Source organism: Saccostrea cucullata, unplaced genomic scaffold, assembly GCF_032062105.1.
Source record: "Saccostrea cucullata isolate Sc308-1 unplaced genomic scaffold, CSIRO_AGI_Scuc_v1 ctg9254, whole genome shotgun sequence".
NCBI lineage: Eukaryota > Metazoa > Mollusca > Bivalvia > Ostreida > Ostreidae > Saccostrea > Saccostrea cuccullata.
In genome coordinates, this window is record NW_026925092.1 from 1 (window position 1) to 11,779 (window position 11,779).

Below are 11,779 nucleotides of genomic sequence, written 5' to 3' on the forward strand. Positions count from 1 at the left end.
TGTTAAAACGGCAGTTTCTTAATTCGGAAAACGAGAATACTGATTTCAATACTTTATGTTGCTTCTTGTTATACAATAGTCCAGTCTCTTTTTTATGCGCCCGGATCGTTAGATGGGGGAGCGCGTACTGTTTCTGCTCGTCTGTCTGTCTGTTTGTCTGTCGTCACCTTTAATCTTCGTCCAAACTTTTGAACCGTAAAAAAGAGATTCTTATTTTGTGTGCATACTCCACTAATTAATCTCTTTAAAATGAGCCCAAGGTCAATGACCTTGAGTGTGACCTATTGCTAAAAAAAACCCTTTTTAACTTTTGCACTTTTGAACTTTTGAACCGTGAGAGATAGAGACTTCATATTCGGTATTCAAACTCCATGATAGCGTTTAGGAACTCGTTCCGCCGGACGCATAGTGTTTCACAAACACATCTTGTTTCTTTATTTATTAGATATCGAGACAGATTGTACACATCCCTGCTGTGCTATGCTTTTTTTCTGCATTTATTTTGGCAATAAAATAAAAATGCATTATATATACATATATGTTGTTAAAACCTGTATTAATGACTAGTTTTGAGCTGCAATTCACAAATTTGTTAATGGGAAAAATTAACACATTTCTTATTTCTAGAGCTCCAACCTGCACGATTCCAAACTTACTCATACAAAGTAAAAAAAAAAGAATTCTGTAAAATGATTGATTGATTGTATACTGTTTAACGTCCCTCTCCAGAATATTTCACTGATATGGAGACTCCCCATTGCCGGTGAAGGGCTGAAATTTATGCCTATGCTCGGCATGGGGCCTTTGAGCAGGGGGGAAATCTTTATCGTGCCACACCTGCTGTGACACGGGGCCTGGGTTTTAACGGTCTCATCCGAAGGCCCGCCCCATTTAGTCGCCTTTTACGACAAGCAAGGGGGTACTGAGGACCTATTTAAACCGGATCCCCACGGGGCTTCTGTAAAAAAAGAAAACTTTTGATGATTTACAAGTGTACCTTTTATGGTGATAATGTTTTTCAAAAAGTAGAAAAATCGACTGATGTGTATGCAAGAACAAGTCTTGAGACAAGCGACCATACTGATTCCAATATTAGCCACCCTAAAATTGTTTGCAGTGTCAGTGAAAAACTTTTCATCACGAGACATTTTATGTTTGTTGTTTTTGTTATACAACAGTCTAATTTTGTCTATCGAGACAGTTTTTATTCAATTTTACGTAAACAGTACTAATATTATTATTCAATATAATAATAATGCTGACGCAAGTATGATTAGTTTTTATGATTAGTACATGTATACCTGTTCTTCTACTTGTTATCTTAGAGTTTATGGGGATTTACCTCGGATTCTATTATAAACCCAACTATGTATCACTTAATTTTACTGAAGATTTCTTAAAAAACGCGTGACTGTGATCCGATTTTCAGATCACTACACTGTGGTTCTTTCTTCATTCATATTCACCCCTTTCTGAAATACATGACGTAGTTCATAGAAACATACAAACAAGATAAAATGCTTTGTCAAATGGTTAAATATTACACAATTTATCAATTTTTTTTTCAGCTCTACTGGTCAGAGACCAGAAGAGCTTATGCGATAGTAATGCGTCGTGTCATCCGTCTGTCTGTCTGTAAACAATTTTTCAAAATGCTACTCCTTTTAAACAGTTTTGGTCTGATTTCAATATACAGTGAGGTTGCCGATAACGAATCACTCCCATTACCGAATCACTTTCAGATAAAAATTCTGTATTTTTCTGATCAAGGTCCAATACTTAGCTTAACCTATCCTGTCATGCTGTATAACTCTTGCTTTTGTTACTTATCATGAAATTTTTGAAATTCAACTTGTTTAATGTCGAAATTTTTAAACAAACATAAACAAGCTTTTTCGTGACGCAGACTAGGAGCTTGGTTCCCCCGTAATGCTGTAATTCATTAAAATATAACAATTTACTAACATATCATTGTTAGCTCAAAATAATTTCTTTCCTTTTCTGACACATGAAGGCATCACTATATGGACTTTCAGATATGCCTCCAAAACATTTTGCCAAGCATGTCACAGTACAGAATAAGAAGATGAAGAGTTAGGACTGGAGAGGCTTTGGGTACGTGTGATTCCTGTGACAGTTGGGTGCACACAGAGTGCTTACCTTATGAAATTGATGTGAATGAAAGCTTTGTGTGTCCAAAATTTAACTGGGTGCTTATTTACTTGATGTTGCATATATTTATAATTTTGCTCATAATTCAAAACCAGGAGATTTATGTCCATTAATACACCACTTTCAACAAAAAGAAAAGTGTAACGGGTAGAAATCTGATGGATTCTGACAATGAATTGTACTAGTATATATATAGCTCATGTGAGGTGTTAATTTTATAAATTTTATACACTTGAAACTCTGATGTAACATATCTGAAATTTTGGTAGTTATTACAGTAACAGCTAACAGGTCTTCATAGTACTCTGTATTAGATCTACTACATGTACTTTTTCTAGATTTTAAGATATTTACAGATATTTTTCATTCCTTTAAGTTTTTCAGCCTACTGTCGATGTTGGAATGGTAAAATCCAAAAGTTTAGCTTCAAGAAAAATTATATTGCATGGTTTTATTCCTCAATTTCAATTTTCCTACACACATATAATATTTCATAATCTACATAAGTCTTCAACTAAATAAAACCATAGATTCATTTCACCTAAGCCAGTCTTACATGTTTTTATTAGCTCTACTCGTCAGAGACCAGAGAAGAGCTTATGCGATAGTAATGCGTCCGTCGTCCGTCCGTCTGTCTGTCCGTGTTTACGAGAGTGCATTTATTGGGTATTTTTCATGCCAAGATTGTACTTATTGGGTACTTTTTGCTTATTGGGTATACCCAATAAGATGTGTCGCTTAATATGCTTAAAACACCCTAATTGGGTATTTGCAGGTTAGTACCCAACAAAACTTGGACACGACGATTTGTCCAAAAAAAGTGTCCAAAAAAGTTGCTTTCACGGACACACCGTGTTTTGTTGTTTCAGTTTTACATTCGGAACTCTAAATTCTCGAAGAGCTCCCAAAATCAACTTCCGTTGATCCTGGATCATAACAACGTTTGTTTTCATGGAAAAAAATATGGCGACTAAGAAACACTTAATGTCAACAAGATTTTCTGATTGACAAGAGAAAAGGTAAGTTTATTCGATTAATATTTATCCATTGCTGGGTTCTTGTTTAAGGAAAATAGATTTTAATGTAATTTTGAAAACAATTGTGCACAAAATTAAAATATATATATGGGAAAAATTGATTCTAAGTTGCACTTATTTGTATTTTGAATTTTCTCTGTCTTTTAACTCTCTTGAGGGCGAGAAGTATTTAGTTGTTAAATAATCTTTAATAAATCGAAAGCGTTTATTATTTAATTTCATATAATAACAAACTAAGTATGTTCTGACAATGTATATTGGAATGGGAAATGAAAATTTTAACAATCGTGTGTTCATAAATCAGCTGTAAATTATCGGTTCATGTAGACAGTATTACAATCGCAAAGTGAGCTGAGATGATGATAAATGGGATAATTGACAACTAAATAATTGTATGTAAGTTTATCTCATCTGATATGTAACTTAAGAGATCCATTGTATCACTGAAAAACTTTCAGTCAAAACAGTGCTTCTTTCTGTCTTTGATTTTGACTGAGTGTCTGCTTTATTTTGATTTTTTTTAATTATTGTTTTTGTCATTTGTTTTAATTAATTTAAAACAATACTGAAATTGATATAGGGCTACTATAACTATTTCACATGATGGGTGTGTAATTAGCATCGCGCTACACCCGGGGCTTCCATTTTTGAGGATGGGGCTAGTGGTTTTCTGCACTGAGGAATCCCCTTGGGCTATTAGGAATTTTAAAATACACATGTAACACATGAAAAGCACCACCGGTATTTCCACTCTTTTTTGCTATTAAATTCCCTAATATGGAAATATTCCAGACAGCATGCTCATATTATCCATAAATCTCCACAACTGCATCCATTTTGCAGTACTACAAGACTAATTTAATTAAAAACGATCTTTTATTTCCTAATTTGAATTCCCCCCTTTCCTTTGTTTAATATAGCAATATTTGCTTGTACATATATGCCTCACAGATATCTCATTATTAAATTATATACATTCACTCAATCAGCTCAATGATAAGTGTCATGCAATTATGTAGCGTTTTTTTAAAGCCATATATGGCGTAACTGATCAAAAAATATATTTTGAAAAATACAAAATTAAGTAAAGAAATATAGTTAATACATTTAAATTAAAGCTTTTCATACAATTCGGAGCACGGAGAACACCTCGTTTTATCTAATAATACGATTTTATCTTCTCTGTAATGTGTTATTTAAATCTTTTGTATTTTCTTCCAAGTCGGAGAAAATTCCGAGAATCCAAATTAAATTTTGATATCTTTATAACGCAATTGACTTAGATTTTGTAATTTACGGGAAATTTCTATCTTTATCATGCTTATATAAAGTAATGATACAAATAATAAGTTCTTATAATTTTAGTCTAACAATTTTCATTGTACATACGCCATATATGGCTTTAAATGATTCAAGATGAAAACAAAATGATTTTTGCTTCGTTTTAATTAGACGAACTACTGAATGACCGGAAAAGGAATATTTAAAATCTTTTTTTCATTTTTTTCAATTCATTAATTGATATATGATTAAATTTTACTAGCGAAAATTAAATTAAACTTTAATTTTAAAAAGATCCACTTGTAGTTAATACCCTGGGGCCCGTTTCATCAAAGGTCGTACGCCCAGTCGTAGCGCTACCCCGGCATTAAGTCGGGACTAGCACGAATATTTGCATTTCATTAGAGAGCGTATCGTTACGCCTGACTAAATTTAGGCCAACATTTTACGTCTACTCATGGTAGGCGTAAGTTAGGGCGTAAAGTTAAAATAAGGCCTCTTTATTAATTTTAGCGAGTTCTAAAGAAAAAAGTAAGGTTCTAAGCAGAATTTAAAATACAAACAATGCATAATTTAATTATACATATTATGAAGAGGGGAGGGGGGGGGGGGGTGTTGTTACAACTACTTTTGGGGACGTAGTTGATTTGAGTAAAAACGTACTCAAATAATATTTTGATACATTTCTGCTGAGAAGAAAAGATTTTCTTATTAGAGATTTCTTACGTTTTTACAATGCATTCATACACATTTGATTGTGGTATTGTATGTCTAAGGTATTGTAAATCAATTTACATATATAACTGTATTTCTACACCCCGCTTGAAAAGCGGGACGGTACATGTATATGTACATTTATATACTATTTAATAATCGGGATGTCCGTCCGTCCATCTGTTACGCTTTGGGGGTACCCATCTCTATCCGCAACTCATTTCATATCACTGATTGAAATTTGGTGAAATTTTCACAGAATCTTTATTATATATTGCCATTGTGCCTTATTGTACTTTTTGATCCGACACATATTTTGGGTTTCCCACAGCAAAACATGGACACTGCCATTATAAAATTTATGTGGAAGGCGGGGGGATATATTTTATTGAACTCATTGCTTACTAGCCCCTAGTTTCTTTTTCATTTACTAAAAAGAGACCCATTAAAATTGTCTATTTTGAATAATATTTTCCAACAGCATATTTCTGAAAAACAAAAATTACAACAAAAAAAAATCGGTTTCAAAAGCATAGTTATCATCTTTCATGTAATTTTCTACATTTAAGAAAAAATTCAAAAAAATAACCCATCTTAAAACCAAATAGTTTTTGTCATGTTTGAAGAGTCCATTTCTTATTTACTTTTCGCCACATGCGTGGATCCAGAGGGGGTCGGAGAGAGGTTTCAGAATCTCCCGAATTTGCAGATTAATTTATATTGACTGTACAGATTACTTAGTTAAGGACGAAAGTAATTATTTTCCTAGGTATCTGGGACAAGTGATGTTCCCGGCGAATCAAAGACCCCAACCCAGGGAGGGGGTTGGGGTCTCATAGACAGGAAGGGATTTTTGAAAGTGGTAATAAATTATTGCTTTTATAATATCGATGTAAGACGGTGATAATTACACAGTTAAGTTCAAGAATGAATTATTTCTAATTTTTTTTTCTCAGACAAACATTGATGCAGAAGACATCTTTAATTTTCATAATTTTGTTTAAAAGAGCAAATCTTTCATAGTATAAGATAATCTGAGGCGCATATAAAGCACATATAAGATGAAAATATACATGTTTTTGATTTCCTGCATTACTTACATTTTAATGAAAACAAAATAAAGAGTAGCTGTAACTAAATTTTAAAGACAGAGACCACACAAGCAGAGAATTTTTGTAAGAATATCTTTGTAGTCATTTTTCCAAAACCCTCTCTCTCTCTCTCTCTCTCTCTCTCTCTCTCTCTCTCTCTCTCTCTCTGCGTACTTTTAAAACGGTACATCACATTTAATTTGCAATATACGCCAGATAGTAAAGAATTTTTTTCTATAACTGAACAATTATGAATCAATTGAATTGACAAAAAATTATAAATACAGAGAGGATTATCTTACATGTATCATAGAAGTAAACGTGTAAAATTTATTTCTTGACTCAAAATGTGTTCATATGTAAACCGTTTGCATTTTGTTTTCATTATTTTTGCTTGCATATACATTTCTTATTAAGATTTTTAAATCTTATTCTGTTTCAAACTTAATTATTACTATTTGTCAGTAAAATCAGTATTTATCGAATCATGAAATTTATTATCAAAGGCGAAGTTATTAACCTGTATCAATTTCGGGAAGAGGGGGTATGGCTGTAATTAAATTTCCAAAATGAATAGTTTTTCTTAATTCCGAAATACAAGTACATGTACTGTCCTTTTCATCCTTTCAATTTATTAGACTTTTATTATTGAAATATTGTAAAAAAAACTAAAATTGGTTTCTTAAAAGATGCATGTCTCTCTTACATAACACTATAAACCCATGCATGTTTCAATTAGTGCAAGTATTAATTTATCTATAACTTGTGTTATTCTGTACTTTGACGTGCTACAATTTATACATGTTTGTACGCTTTGGGCAATGTTTAGTCCTGTGACTAAGCGTATATTTTACGACTAGACTTACGCCACTTGGTGAAACGCAAATTACGCCCGACTAAATTTTGGCGAAATCCCCGGAAGTACGCCTAAGTTAAGGCTTAACTTTACGACTTTTGATGAAACGGGCCCCCTGACTTTTTTCGCGATGAACTTTTTTTCAATGTTACTTTTTAATTTTTGCCTCTATATTTGGGCTTGTCACTTTTTACTCGGGGATAGTAACTTTATTGCCACAAAGCTGTGGATTAGTACTTGATTTCCTTTATTGCACAGCGATGACTATGATTTAATAGCACAAAAAGCTAATGGCTTTACAAATGTGAATTTATATGATTAATGCTTACTTGTGATTTTAGGATAACTGGAGATAATGATTTCTTTTTTCCATTGATATTACATAAATATTTTTCCTAAGTATTATGCTACAATAAATTGGTTTAGATTTTTTTTTATAAAAGTAATCAATAATTACAATGGAAATTAAAACCATAATCATGTTCATTGAGGATTTTAAATATGTAACAGGTCACACAGGAACTTCAGTTGTGAACATTGCAGAGAACACACCCATCAGAAGATGTCCCTCAGAAATAGAACAATTGTAAGTAATCAGTAAAATGAACAGGAATACTTCATGCCAACCATAAGATTTTTAGAGACATTTTCGCTTCTTAAATTAGAAGAGATAGAGGGAAAAACTTGTACATACTACATAACTACTAGGCAACCAACCTTTAACTGCAGGAAAGCTTTTGGTATGTGCAATACAGCTACATAAAACCTCTTTAGTATTCATGTTAAGTTTGAGAAAGTACCTTAGTATTTTTTCTAGTGTTTGCCAACATTTTCATGCACACTGTTTGCTTGTTTGTACTATCATTTTATTTTAACGAGGCTGGGGGGGGGGTGGCAGCCATTTTTAGACTATTTCAATCTCCTATAAAAGGAGAGCTCCATATAAAGATATAAAAAATGATCAAATTTTATAACTAAAATCTTTGAATTTTTTCTTTGTCAAATGATAGTTGACAGCTAAAGATACCGTACCTAAAAAAATAAGTCAAATCTGGTGGTTAATTTGGGATTAATTTGTTGACCCACCAGCCTCCTTAAATTCTTCAGATGCCCTTTACCTTTGCCAGTTTAGAATCATTTGTTTTAAGGGCATCTGAGGGTTGGTTCCAGAACTTAATTATTGTAAAGTAAATACTGGGGTACTATACGGTCAAAGGTTGTGTTAATACATGCATAACGTTTTGTTCTGATAGAGGTGGGATACAGGAAAAGAAACAATACTAGATATCACTTCAAAGGAATAAAACAGCTTCATCTTGTAGGTGTATTTTATTTAAGGATCACTACTTCATGTCTGATGTGCTGAAAGTTATTCATAATCTGTTTGACTGTAATTTTTCATATTTTCAACTTCTATCCAGCTTAGTCAATTTTAATTAAATTTTGTGCAAAGCATACCCCAGGAAGGGGGGATGGAGTGTCAAGTGTGTCTCTGTCCCTGTCAATATAATTTCAAAGCAGTTAGTAAGGTTTGGGTCAATTTTAAATCCTGTTTAGACGAACCATTGGGCTAAAAACAATACTAATGTGAAAGCTTTATCATTAAGTGTAGAGATGTTTTTGAAGATTATGTACCCCTAATGTACTGATAGTGTTACATTAGAAGTCTAAAATTTGCAAGGAATAGGTGTAAAATCTTTTTAAAATCTACTTCTTAACAATCAGAAACTAACATACTGTCTAATTAATATGTAACATCGTTTTGTGTGTTGAATGATGATTCCATTTTGAAAAAAATATGGCAGATGGGGGTAGGATTAAGTTGCAGTTAGACATAGAAGAAAAAAAAAAGAGTTGATAGAATTTAGTTTTTCTTCCATTTTGTTTATCAATACATATTTCTGAATAAGAAATATACTTCTACTTCTTGGTTGGGTTTGATCAACATAAAGGGTGATCTTGCTGTAGTCAAGAAAAACATGTTTTATACGGCAAAGAAATGCCTTTATCTAATTGCAGAATGAATAAAATGGACAGAGGCAGAACTGAAGGAGATGCATGAAATGAGGAATATTTCAAAGATTGCCTGAGCATAACCACTGCTACTGGATAAACATATGGCAATATAAAAGAGCAGGGTCGATGGAGGCATCATACAGTATAGGCCATGAGAGACCCTGAGAAGAAAGTATTGAACAGAAACAAAAATAAAACCAATTTTGACATTTATTGAAATATAGGATCAAAGTCTTACATGTAAAATTTGGGCGTGTAATGACTTTTCTCTAGCTCTAAGACTTATAACAGTGATGATTTGATTTAATATCTTTATCCCGATTTGTCGAAAAGATTTGGACATAGTGCATCAATTATTTTAAAGTTTTGATACAACGAATTCATTCATTGTACTTGTAACTGAGTTTTCTGGTGCGACACTGTTTTATCGGCTTCAAAACTAAGTTTGTGATTTCCAAACCAGATTAATGAGATCATGTAATATCTTTTAACATCGGTGACTATTTAATCCATTCTTTTACATCTCAGAAGTATTTTTATTATTACAGGGAAAATATGCATTGTACATGTATCTGTAATAAACAGGATTATAGAAATTTTCCATATAATACAACACAATCTTAGCAACTGAAGGCAAATATGTTATCAAGGGTGTGATCTATTTATCAATCTGGTTTTCAGCATCTTGCTCTACCTGTAATGACTTGCTCCAAGTTCCAATATTTAAATTTTGCAAACATGGTTATAAAATTCTTTAAAAGCCAAATAGTTTAGGCACAAAATGCTTATATATTTCCTATCATTTGTAAAGTGTACACTGAATGAGATGTGGAATGTTAGAATTAAAGTATTAAATATGTTTTGGACTTATGTATGCTTATGCAGATAAATTTGAATTCAACTAGGGAAGGTAAATGTCATACTTATTGGGTTTGCAATCTAATGCAAGAGTATAAATATCCAAGACAAATTTGACAATTTTAATGAAGGGTATAAGTAACCCAAGAAGAATTGGACAGGTAAACATCACCTGTTGGGTTTTATTCTAATGTTGGGATGTAATATCCAAGAAGAGTTGAACCAATGTCCAATACCTATTGGGTTTTCTTTCTTATGAAAAAAAATTTGAGTAACCCAAGAAGAATGTCCAATACCTTTTAGTTTATATACTATTGAAGGGATGAAGATATCCAAGAGGAATTGGACAGGTGTCCATTACATGTTGGGTAGTATTCTGATGATGGGATTCTCAAGAAACCCAAGAATTAGAAAAGTGTCCATTGCCTGTTGGGTGGGATGTAGATATCCAAGAGGAGTTGGACGGATGTCCATTACCTGTTGGATGGTATTCTGATGAAACAATTCAAGAAACCCAAGAAGAATTGGACAAGTGTCCATTACCTGTTGGGTGAGATGTAGATATCCAAGAGGAGTTGGACAGGTGTCCATTATCTGTTGGGTGGTATTCTCATGAAACAATTCAAGAAACCCAAGAAGAATTGGACAAGTGTCCATTATCTGTTGGGTGGGATGTAGATATCCAAGAGGAGTTGGACAGGTGTCCATTACCTGTTGGGTTGTATTTTGATGATGCAATTCAAGAAACCCAAGAATTAGACAAGTGTCCATTGCCTGTTGGGTGGGATGTAGATATCCAAGAGGAGTTGGACAGATGTCCATTACCTGTTGGGTGGTATTCTGATGAAACAATTCAAAAAACCCAAGAAGAATTGGACAAGTGTCCATTACCTGTTGGGTGGGATGTAGATATCCAAGAGGAGTTGGACAGGTGTCCATTACCTGTTGGGTTGTATTTTATGAGGAGATTCAAGAAACCCAAGAATTAGACAAGTGCCCATTGCCTGTTGGGTGGGATGTAGATATCCAAGAGGAGTTGGACGGATGTCCATTACCTGTTGGGTGGTATTCTGATGAAACAATTCAAGAAACCCAAGAAGAATTGGACAAGTGTCCATTACCTGTTGGGTGGGATGTAGATATCCAAGAGGAGTTGGACAGGTGTCCATTACCTGTTGGGTTGTATTTTGATGATGCAATTCAAGAAACCCAAGAATTAGACAAGTGTCCATTGCCTGTTGGGTGGGATGTAGATATCCAAGAGGAGTTGGACATATGTCCATTACCTGTTGGGTGGTATTCTGATGAAATAATTCAAGAAACCCAAGAAGAATTGGACAAGTGTCCGTTACCTGTTGGGTGGGATGTAGATATCCAAGAGGAGTTGGACAGGTGTCCATTACCTGTTGGGTTGTATTTTGATGAGGAGATTCAAGAAACCCAAATAGAATTGGACAATGTGCACATGTTCAATTGTTCTTGGGTAGTTTTATCCCTTCATCAAAATACAACCCAACAGGTATAGGACACCTGTCCAATGCCTGTTGGATACCTTCATTCTGTCCAACATGTAATGGGCATTTGCTTATTATTAATTCGTCATGACTCAAAAAGGTTTCTCCTTAAATACTTAATTTTGTTATTCAAGAAAGGTTGAACAGAGTCTTAGATGTGTTGAGTTGTGTTTTCACAATTCAGTTTTTTTGCACTTAGGTATTCATATATTTTAATAGTTATTTTGAAATATACAGGTG

General features: G+C 33.5%; 1 long non-coding RNA gene across 1 annotated transcript; it reads left to right on the plus strand.

Moving 5' to 3' along the window:
- Window positions 1–7,661: 7,661 nt before the first annotated feature.
- LOC134268053 (uncharacterized) lies at window positions 7,662–10,026 on the plus strand. Its single transcript, XR_009992270.1, has 2 exons — window positions 7,662–7,737; window positions 9,171–10,026. It is a non-coding gene; the product is annotated as an uncharacterized LOC134268053 (long non-coding RNA).
- Window positions 10,027–11,779: the final 1,753 nt, after the last annotated feature.